The 11,687-nt window shown below is 42.1% G+C and overlaps 1 long non-coding RNA gene across 1 annotated transcript; it reads left to right on the top strand.

The window, feature by feature from the left end:
* The first annotated feature begins 11 nt into the window (after positions 1-11).
* LOC132657367 (uncharacterized) lies at positions 12-5,654 on the top strand. Its single transcript, XR_009595397.1, has 2 exons — positions 12-4,691; positions 4,999-5,654. It is a non-coding gene; the product is annotated as an uncharacterized LOC132657367 (long non-coding RNA).
* Positions 5,655-11,687: the final 6,033 nt, after the last annotated feature.

Here is an 11,687-nt window from a genome sequence, read left to right as displayed (position 1 = left end):
TGGCTCTGGGCGGGGCTGTATTGTCCTCCTTCTGTGGTGGAGCTTAATCAAAATGGCTTCCAGCTGGTCCTCGGTGGGGACAAGGAGGCTCGAGGCCTAGACGTGAGAGACAAGCTGGGAAAGGCAGATTGACTAGACGAGGCAGGGAGAGCCAAAATCAAAGCCCCAGCACGAGGTTCGGGGAAAAGAACCTCTCATTCGGTGGCCCAAATACAGCTTTCCTCTGGATGAGAGGAACATCACACTTCCTCTCAGTCAGCCTCTCATCCCTCGAATTTTAAAGCTTCAGCCTCAGCCCACTTCCCACTAGGCTCGTGCTTTAGTGCTTTGACTACTCTGTCCTGCTGGAAACCCCGTACTTTGACTGGCTGAGGGAAAAAGTTTCAGCCTACAAACTCCTTACTCATGGCTTGACTCCCAACTTCCAAGAGGATAAACAACATCCATCAAAGAAAAGTACCAGATATCTATCTTCCAAATCAGTCGATCATTTCTCCGTCAGTTTCAGAAATAGAAGTAGGTCCTTCGCATCTTAAGAACAGCCCTGACATCTGTGCCCTGCTTCTCTCCATAGGGTTTATTGATTATTTCTTTTGTCCTGTATTTTCCTCCACTCCCTGGTTAGCGTAGAAAAAGACTCATTTCTAGTTCCATCTAAAGTTACCACCGTATCTCTCTCCGTTCTTGGCCCAACATCTTGAAAAAAATGTCCAGGCCAGCTGTCTCCACTCCCTCACCTCCCACTCACTCCTCAATCCACTGCAATCTGGTGCTGTCCCCATGGCTCCACTGAAACTGCTCTCTCCAAGGTCACCAACGACTTTCTGCTGAATCCAGGATGCTTCCCGGTTCCTCACTCCTTGATCTCCCTCCCTGTGACTTTGGGTTGTGACTCTGGCCTGGCCTTAATCCCTTTGCACTTTTTTTTTTCTTTCTTTCTCAGCTCTTCCCTTAAATGTTCCTTGCATTTCGTTCTGAACCTGTTCCTTTCCCCATTCTGTTAACTCTCCTGGGATGATTTTATACCACTTCTATTACCATCTATTTGTTAATAATTCCCAAGTCTAGATTCTAATCCAACCTTTCTCCAAACTTCCAGCCTGTAAATCCAACTGACTTCTGAACATCTCCACTTGAATGTCCAGAGGCACCTCTAACTCAGCCAGTCTCAACTAAAATTCTCAAATTACTTTTCAGACAGGCTTCTGTCTTTCAAGTTCTCAAGTCACTGTATGACACACCGTTACAACCATAACATTGCTTTAAGCCAAAAAGCCAGGGGGCATCCTTGACCCCTTCACACACTTCCCATACAGTCAGTCCCCAAGTCTTGTCTATTCCCCCTTTCAAATACCTGTCAAATCTACCTACTTCTTGCCTATTCTACCTACCTACTTCTTTTCAGCCTCCATCCAATCTTTGCTTCCCTGGTGGCTCACGCAGTAAAGCATCTGCATGCAATACAGGAGACCCAAGTTCAAACCCTGGATTGGGAAGATCCACTGGAGAAGGGAATGGCAACCCACTCCAGTATTCCTGCCTGTCTAGGCTTTGGGCTCTATTCCATTTGCTGAGCTTTCCAGCTGGTCCTCCAAGGTGAAGAGGAGGCTTGAGGCCTTAGATGTACAACAGGCCAAGAAAAGCAGATTGATTCCGGGCAGGCGGTGAAACCCTAAGTTCAACTCAAATTTCCCCAGGGCTACTGATCTTTTGGTTTTAACTTGTGTCCCAACTGCGTTTGAATAGTTAAGCAAATCAGGATCATCTAAGGTGCTGCGTTTTTTGTTGTTGTTGTTTTTTGTTTTTGGTTTTTTTTTTTTGCCACAGCATCTAGGGGTATGCAACATCTAGTTCCCGGACCAGAGGTTGAATTCAAGCCCCCTGCAGTGGAAGTCTGGGATTCTTAGCCACTAGACAGACCACCAGGGAAGTCCCTAAGGTGCTAGTTTAAATTCATATTCTCAGGCAGTATGGCTCTGGGAACCCTCTTTCTTAAGCATTTTCCCCCCTTAATTTTTGGCTGTGCCATACAGCACGTGGGATCTCAGTTCCCTGACCAAGGATCAAACTTGTGCCCCCTGCAGTGGAAGCGAGGTGTCTTAACCACTGGACTGCCAAGGAAGTCTCAAGGGATCCCTCTTTCTTAACAAGCTTCCCTGGTGATTCTTAAGCACACTAAAGCCCCAGAACCCCAAACCATTCTAAAATAAAAACAAAATAAAAAAAGTTTCTGCCACTCCTCGGTTCAGTGGCAATCTTCTGCCTTATGGGATACAGTTCAAAATTCATATAAGACCTACAAAGCCCTTTGAGAGCTAATCCAGGCTCATCATTTCCTCCTCAAAATCTCTGCTTCAGTCATAATCAATTACTTGGGGTGTCCTGAATGTAGCTGCTCTCTCTCAACTCTAAGCTTTTGTGCATTTTTGATGTGCAAAGATTCACTGAATGACTGACTAATTGAAACTATCTCTGTGCATAAGATCCTGTGCTAGGATAATTTTGTCCGGGGTGTGGGGGGATCAGACTGCAGTAGGGAGGGGAGGCAACATACAGGAAGTGAAAGGAGAAGAGAACCAACTGCAGTGTGTCAGGCAGTGAGTGGGGCTTTACAATATTAGTTCTTTTCCTCCTTTTACAAACCTATTCAAGTGTATTAGTACTTATTTACTCCTGAGGCTCAAAAAGAGCTAATAATTTGCCCATTATCACACATCTGGCAAGTAGTGTTGACTGAGCTCCTATTATATGCCAGCGAATGAAGGAATTAGGTACTGTGCCAGTTACTGTAGAGAAAGAAAAAGAGGTGCTATCCTTGCTCTCCTGAACCAAGGTCGTTTTGTTGTTGTTCAGTGGCTAAGTCATGTCCAACTCTTTGCAACCCCGTAGACTTCAGCACACCTGTCCTTCACTATTTCCCACAGTTTGCTCAAACTCTTGTCTGTTGAGTTGATGATGCTATCCAACCATCTCATCCTCTGCCACTCCCTTCTCCTTTTGCCTTCAATCTTTCCCAGCATCAGGGTCTTTTCCAATGAGTCAGCTCTTTGCATCAGGTGGCCAAAGTATCGGAGCTTCAGCTTCAGCATCAGTCTTTCCAATGAATATTCAGGGTTGATTTCCTTTTGATTGACTGGTTTAATCTTGCAGTTCAAGGAACTCTCAAGAGTCTTCTCCAGGACCACAATTCAAAAGCATCAATTTTTCAGCACTCAGCCTTCTTTATGGTTCAATTCTCATATCCATACATGACTAACACGACTGCAGGAAAAACCATAGCTTCGACTACACAAACCTCTGTCAGCAGTTATGTCTCTGCTTTTTAATATGTTGTCTAGGGTTGTCATAGCTTTCCTTTCAAGGAGCAAGCATCTTTTAATATTTTAAAAAATATTTGTTTGGCTACACCAGGTCTTCCCTGGTGGCTCAGCTGGTAAAGAATCCGCCTGCAGTGTGGGAGACCCGGGTTCAATCCCTGGGTTGTGAAGATCTCCAGGAGAAGGGAAAGGCTACCCACTCTAGTATTCTGGCCTGGAGAATTCCATGGACTATACAGTCCATGGGGTCGCAAAGAGTCAGACACGACTGAGGACTTTCACAACACATTGTTGGGCTTCCCTCGTGGCTCAGTCAGTAAAGAATCTGCCTGCAATGCAGGAGACTCGGGTTCGATTCCTGGGTCAGGCAGATCCCCTGGAGAAGGAGATGGCAACCCACTTCAGTATTCTTGCATGGAGAATTCCATGGACAGAGTAGATTGGCAGGCTACAGTCTATGGAATTGCAATATTCAAACACAACTTAGCAACTAAAACCAAACACCAGGTCTTAGTTGCAGCATGTGGGACCCTGCATCGTAAGTGTGCAATCTTAGCCTCTGGACCACCAGAGAAGTCCCTGATCCCAGGTCTTCTATTGCCATCACACATCTTCCCAGGCTTATAGGATGGCAGAACCATCAAAGAGGAACATGTCATGTTAAACTTATACTCAGTAAAATGTGGGGGACTCCAATAATCAAATGGTTGTTTAGTTGTTAGCTTCGAGGTGACAGGTGGGTCCTACAATATCATCCCCCCCTTCTAAAGTTCTGCTAAATTACAAAAATCACCTTCAGGCAAAGGAGGAACTCTATAGAAAGTAGTTACGTGTATTCAAACATGTGAACAATACATGTTCCAATGACAAACTGGAATTCTGTGAGCTGAGCCTAAGGCAGTCTACTAAAACTGAATACTGAGAGTCTCTGCAACTTCCAGGGGAAACAAATTGTGAAAAAAACAGTAGTTTCCCAACATTAAGATTTTCCCTCTATCATTTTCATAGGAATGGGAAGTTTGGGGGGAGGCTGTGCACTGGCAAAGGGTGCTTTGGGGAGAGAAAGTACATGGAGTAGTATACATGGAAAAATTGCTAAACGTTAATTGAGGGATTACTATGTGGGGATTCTGTGCTAAGCCTTTAATCCTCACAAAGCCTGTAATATTATTATTCCCATTTTGCAGGCGAAGAAACTGAGACGAAGAAAGTTCAGGTAACTTGGTCACCCAGCTTGAAGTGGTGGATCCGGTAGACCTGAGACTTTCTGACTCAGAGCCCAGACAGAGTTTGATTACTGCAGCACTGCGTCCAGGCCCCAGTGGAAGGCCTCAGAGAGATGAAAATGTGAAGAAAAAAACTCCCAGAATAGTGGTGGGAGCACAAGTCAAGTTGTTTTGACTTATTTTTATATATAAAATTTTATTTATTTTTGGCTGTGCTGGGTCTTTGCTGCTGCATGAGCTTTCATCTAGTTGCAGAGAGCAGGGGCTACTCTCTAGTTGCAGAGAGCATGGGCTTCTTGTTGCAGTAGCTTCTCTTGTGGAGCACTAACTCTAGGGTGCACGGGCTTCAGTAGCTACAGCATGTGGCTCAGTAGTTGTGGCACACGGGCTCAGTTGCTTTGCAGCATGTGGCATCTTCCTGACCTAGGGATCCAAACTGTTATCTCCTACATTAGCAGGAGGATTCTTTCCCCTGAGCCACCTGGGAAGCCCCAGGAACAATGAGTTATTCAATTCCTGAATACTGCAGGAAATCTGAAGACAACATCACAGAATGTCTCATGGAAACCTTCCAGCTTTCTACTCTTGGATCATCGCAAAGATGGAACCCAAGCTCGCACCAGCAGTCAAAGCCAAGAAGCTGGTACATTTCACTTTAAATGTATCATTTGGGGTATTAAATGTAGGGAAATATTGTTCCATTTCACAGTACAATCACTGAAATTTTTTTGTTGAAGCATAGTTAATTTAAAATGTTATGTTTCAAGTGTACAGCAAAATGATTCAGTTATATATGTCCTTTTTAGATTATTTTCTGTTATAGGTTATTACAAGGTAATGAGTATAGTTCTCTGTGCTATATAGTAGGTCCTTATTGCTTATCTATTTTATACATATTAGTGCGTATGCATGCATTAGTGTATATATGTTAATCCAAAACTCCTGGTTTGTTCCCCCTCCTTGCTATCCCCTTTGTTAACCGTAAGTTTGTTTTCTATGTCTGTGAATCTATTTCTGTTTTGTAAGTTCAATTTGTATCAGTTTTTTAGATTCCACATGTAAGTGACAGGCTTCCTTGGTGGCTCAGACAGTAAAGAATATGCCTGATATACTTGTCTTTCTCTGACTTAATATGATAATCTCTAGATATATCCATATTGCTGCAAATGGCATTATTTCACTATTTTTTATAGCTGAGTAATATTCCATCACTGAACATCAATATTTACATTGCACAAACCTAACTTAATGAATGGTCCTGTAAGCTTTTTGAGGGCAGGTATTGTCACTTTTCAATTTCATAGTCTCTGCAAATAACAAGTTCCTGAGAGCAAGTGATTGATAAATGTTCACTGACTTATTTTTGCAATAGTAACATAGTACTTGGCATGAGAATACCAAAAATGCTTAATTTAGGGTTCCTGTCAGGTATTCTCGGAGAAGGCAATGGCACCCCACTCCAGTACTCTTGCCTGGAAAATCCCATGGACAGAGGAGCCTGGAAGGCTGCAGTCCATGGGGTCGCTGAGCGTTGGACACAACTGAGCGACTTCACTTCCGCTTTTCACTTTCATGCATTAGAGAAGGAAATGGCAACCCACTCCAGTGTTCTTGCCTGGAGAATCCCAGGGACAGGGGAGACTTTTGGGCTGCCATCTGTGGGGTCGCACAGAGTCGGACACGACTGAAGTGACTTGCAGTCAGGTATTCTATCAGGAATGCAATCTCTACACTGGTATGACAATTTCAAGTTCTTCTAATCCTGTGAAATGCTCCAGTCCTACTCCTCTGTCCATTACTGGATTCAGGAAGGCCCTGTTTTTCATAAGATGAACAGAAACAAATTGAACCAAGTTTATATTTTGCAATTGTACCAAATATAGATAATAGCTGTACTCTTCAAGCTCCTGTCTGTGACTGATTACTCTCACCCTAAGGTAGGGAAGGCAGAGTTGGAAGGATGGTTCTCAAAGGATGGTCCCTTGGGCAACATCACTTGGGAACTTGTTAGAAGTGCAAATTCGAATAGATTGTGGGCCCTAGCCCAGACTTACTGTGCTAGAAGTTCTGGGGAAACAGTCCAAGAATCAGTGGCTTAGAAAGCCTTCTAGATAATTCTGAAGTTTACTAAAGTTTGAGAACCACAGGGCTAGAGCAGCTTTAACTCCATTTTTCAATTGAAGTCTTATGTACATTAGTATGGCTATAAAGATGCTTGCTCCTTGGAAGGAAAGTTATGACCAACCTAGACAGCATATTAAAAAGCAGAGACGTTACTTTGCCAACGAAGGTCCATCTAGTTAAAGCTATGGTTTTTCCAGTAGTCATGTATGGATGTGAGAGTTGGACTATAAAGAAAGCTGAGCACCCAAGAATTGATGCTTTTGAACTGTGGTGTTGGAGAAGACTTTTGAGAGTCCCTTGGACTGCAAGGAGATCCAACCAGTCCATCCTAAAGGAAATCAGTCCTGATTATTCGTTGGAAGAACTGATGCTAAAGCTGAAACTCCAACACTTTGGCCACCTGATGCTAAGAACTGACTCATTTGAAAAGACCCTGACGCTGGGAAAGATTGAAGGCAGGAGAAGGGGATGACAGAGGATGAGATGGTTGGATGGCATCACCAACTCAATGGACAGGAGTTTGAGTAAACTCTGGGAGTTGGCGATGGACAGGGAGGCCTGGCGTGCTGCAGTCCATGGGGTTGCAAAAAGTCAGACCAAATGAGCGACTGAACTGAAATGATGGCTATAAAACAGGTTTTTTACAAAATGGCCTTATTCATGTATGTGTGCATATATATCTATATTTGTATTTAAAACATTTATCAGTAAAATATTTTTTAAAGAATAAAAAAATTTTAATTCACATTCCCGTAAGGCAACACTTAATTTCCAATCCTTATCCACATGTAAATTTCTTCATATAATTGTAGGAAGTTTTAATTTGGTCTTAAATTTCTAAAAATTTTAAATTATGTGGTAAACATGCTAAAAGATAACATTTTCTTTTTTATTTTTTAAAAGCATGTATTTGGCTGTGTCCACTCTTAGTTGCAGCACACAGGATCTCTGACCTTCAGTCTTCACTGTGGCAGGCAGGTTCTTTTTTTTTCAGCTGTGGCATGTGTGATCTAGTTCCCTGATCAGGGATCAAACCCCAGCCATGTGCATTAGGTTAGGGTTACCTGGACCACCCTATTTATTATTAATGGTTGTCTGAGGAGGCCTTGCAAATAGCTGAGAAAGGCAAATAAGAAGTGAAAGGCAAAGGAGAAAAGGAAAGTATACCCATCTGAATGTAGAATTCCAAAGAAAAGCAAGGAGAGATTAAAAAAAGCCTTCCTAAGTGAAGAATGCAAAGAAATAGAGGGAAACAATAGAATGGGAAAGACTAGAGATCTCTTCAAGAAAATTAGAGATACCAAGGGAACATTTCATGCAAAGATGGGCTTGACAAAGGACAGAAACAGTATGAACCTAACAGAAGCAGAAGATATTAAGAAGAGGTGGCAACAATACACAGGAAGTGAAAAGTGAAAGTGAAAGTTGCTCAGTTGTGTCCGACTCTTTGCGACCCTATGGACTGTAGTCCATGGAATTCTCCAGGCCAGAATACTGGAGTGGGTAGCCTTTCCCTTCTCCAGGGGATCTTTCCAACTCAGGGAGCCAACCCAGGTATTGCAGGCGGATTCTATACACTTGGGAAGCAGAAGAACTATACAAAAAAATCTTAATGACCCACATAACCACGATAGTGTGATCACTCACCTAGAGCCAGATATTTTGGAGTGTGAAGTCAAGTGGGCCTTAGGAAGTATCACTATGAACAAAGCTAGAGGTGATGGAATTCCAGATGGGCTATTTCAAATCCTAGAAGATGATGCTGTTAAAGTGCTTCACTCAATATGCCAGCAAATTTGGAAAACAGCAGTGGCCACAGGACTGGAAAAGGTCAGTTTTCATTCCAATCCCAAAGAAGGGCAGTGCCAAAGAATGTTCAAACCATGCACAACTGCACTCAATTCACATGCTATTTATTATTAAATAGTCCCTATTTATTATTACTGATTTTTTTTTTCAAAAAATTTAAAAAGTCTTTACTGATTTTGTTACAATATTGATTCTATTTTATCTTTTGGTCCTTTTGCCATAAGGCATGTGGGATCTTAGCTTCCCAACCAAGAATCAAACCTGTACACTCTGCACTGGAACATGAAGTCTTAGCCACTAGACCGCCAGGGAAACCCCCTATTTATTATCTTTTGGCTCCACCTCAGGGCTTGTGGGTTATTAGCTCCTTGACCAGGGATTGAACCCAGGCCCTAGGCAATAAAATTGCAGAACTGTAACCACTGGACCACCAAAGAATTTCCAAGATAACTTTTTTCCAATGGTGAGAGTAATAATACACATTCTTGTCAGTATATTTTTCTGCATAAATAGTGATAGCTTTTATTATTTTTTTTACAAAATTGAGAAAATTTTTAATTAAACTTTATTGTGGACTTCCCTGTTGGTCCAGTGATTAAGAATCAGCCTGCAAAGGCAGAGGACAGGGGTTCCATCTTTGGTCAGGGAAGATACCACATGCTGAAGGGCAACTAAGCCCAGTTTCAGAAAGCTGAAAGCTGAGCCCATGCACCACAACTACTGAAGACTGGGGCACTCTAGAGTCAGTGCTGTGCAACAAGGGACACCTCCGCAAAGAGGTCTATGCAAAGCAACTATAATAGAATAGCCCCCACTTGCCACAAAAGACCTAGGGCAGCAAAATATTAAATAAATAAATACATAAAATAAATAAGACTTCACTGAATTTTATCTTTATAAACATTTGCTATAATTACCCTTTCCACGCATGCGTGCGTGCTCAATTGTGTCAGACTCTGCGACCCCATGGACTGTAGCCCTCCAGGCTCCTCTGTCCATGGGATTCTCCAGGCAAGAATACTGGAGTGGGTTGCCATTTCCTTCTCCAGGGGATCTTCCCGTCTACCTGCACTGGCAGGTGGATTCCTTACCACCAAGCCACCGGGGAAGTCTTATCTGCTTCCTTTTAATTGCCTCTTAATGACTCCATAATCCTTCTCTAACTGTGAGACATTTCTTACTTCCCCTTTTCTGGTAACTATTCAAATGTCTCAATTGTTTCCTGGAAGTGAATTTATGTGAGGAAAAAGGAGGACTTCCCTGGCGATCCAGTTGTTAACACTTTGCCTTCCAATGCAGGGGGTGCAGGTTTGATCCCTGATCAGGGAGCTGTGATTCTGCATGCCTTGCAGCCAAAACACCAAAACATAAAACAAAAGCAACGTTGTAACAAATTCAATGAAGAATTTTAAAATGGTTCACATAAAAAAAGTTAAAAAAAATTTGACTTTTCCATGTTCTTATCAATCTTTGTAATTCTTCTGAATAGGTGAATATTTCACTGATATTAACCGTACTTACTAAGCTGTTCCTCTCTTCCTGTGGTTGAATATCTATGCCAGTAGCTCTTAAAAGAGGTGATTTTGCCCCCGAGGGGACACTAGGAATATCTAGAGACTTTTTTTCCCCTTCCAGTTTTATTGAGATATAATTGACACAACAGCACTATACAGAATAATGACTTGACTTACATGTATCATGAAATGAGGACCCAGTAGGTTTACTGAACATCTGTCATAAACATACAAAATTAAAGTAGAAATTGTTTTCCTTGTGATGAGAACTCTGAGGATTTATTCTCATAACAACTTTCATATGTAACATACAGCAGTGTTAATTACATTTGTCATGTTGTATATTACATCCCTAGTACTTACTTTGGAGAAGGCAATGGCACCCCACTCCAGTACTCTTGCCTGGAAAATCCCATGGACGGAGGAGCCTGGAAGGCTGCAGTCCATGGGGTCACTAAGTTGGACATGACTGAGTGACTTCACTTTCACTTTTCGCTTTCATGCATTGGAGAAGGAAATGGCAACCCACTCCAGTGTTGTTGCCTGGAGAATCCCAGGGACGGGGGAGCCCGGTGGGCTGCTGTCTATGGGGTCACACAGAGTCGGACACGACTGAAGTGACTTAGCAACTTAGCAAGTACTTACTTATACCTGGAATTTTGTATCTTTTGACTGTCTTCATCCAGTCCTCACACCTCCATCTTCTAGAGACTTTTTTGGTTGTCACAACTGTCAAGGGTATTATTGGGATCTACTGAATAGAAGAGATTCTGCTCAACAGCCTGCAGTGAACAGGACAGCTCTGTTTTGTCACTCAAGTTACTTTTTTTTCTCAGGTCTTCTTCTGAGGGTGTTTTTTCCTTCTGGTCTTTCATGTTTACCAGAATTTTTTTTTTTTTTTTTGGTCTTATATTGGAAAACAATAGATTATCGGCCTTCCCCTGGTGGCTAATTGGTAAAGAATCCACCTGCAATGCAGGAGATGCAAAAGATGTGGATTCGACCTTGAGTTGGGAAGATTCCCTTGAAGAAGGAAATGGCAACCCCCTCCAGTATTCATGCCTGGGAACTCCCTTGGACAGAGGTGCCTGGCGGGCTACAGTCCAGAGGGTCGAAAAGAGTTGGACATGACTGAGAAACTGTACGCACACAGTTGATTAGCAATGTGTTACTTCCAGGTGTACAAAGTGATTCAGTAGCAAAGTGATTCAGTTATATGTATACATGTATCTATTCCTTTTCAAATTCTTTTCAGAATAATTTTTTTCTGGAGGAAATTAGACATTTCTATCAATGTCTTATTAAGCTTGGCTTTAACTTCACTTCTGATGCTTTAAAAACTTTCAATAGAGCAGCTATAATAGCCAGTTTTTAAAACATGATTTATCTGCTACTGAGAGTTTATTTTACATCTGGAAACTATCAGGCCTCTTTCATCCACTAGGAAATGGATATGACTTTGTAATTTCTCATAGCCACACCAATGGTGTAAAAAACGCTCAGATCAGAGAAACTTTGTGAAACATTTGGAAAATGCAGCAAGACATAGATGGTAGAACACTGTGGAATTTTGTGTGAAACTACATTAAATTTCATCCTATGGATGGCTGACTTCAGAGACACAGATTTGAGTAAAATTGTGATAACCACAGGATTTTTCTCCCTTTACTAAAAAGTGTATACCTCAAAAGAACAAA

The sequence above is a fragment of the Ovis aries genome, chromosome 11 (genome assembly GCF_016772045.2).
Source record: "Ovis aries strain OAR_USU_Benz2616 breed Rambouillet chromosome 11, ARS-UI_Ramb_v3.0, whole genome shotgun sequence".
In the NCBI taxonomy this organism is placed as follows: domain Eukaryota; kingdom Metazoa; phylum Chordata; class Mammalia; order Artiodactyla; family Bovidae; genus Ovis; species Ovis aries.
Note: the sequence above shows the minus strand (reverse complement) of the source record. Positions and strands in the feature narration are given on the sequence as shown.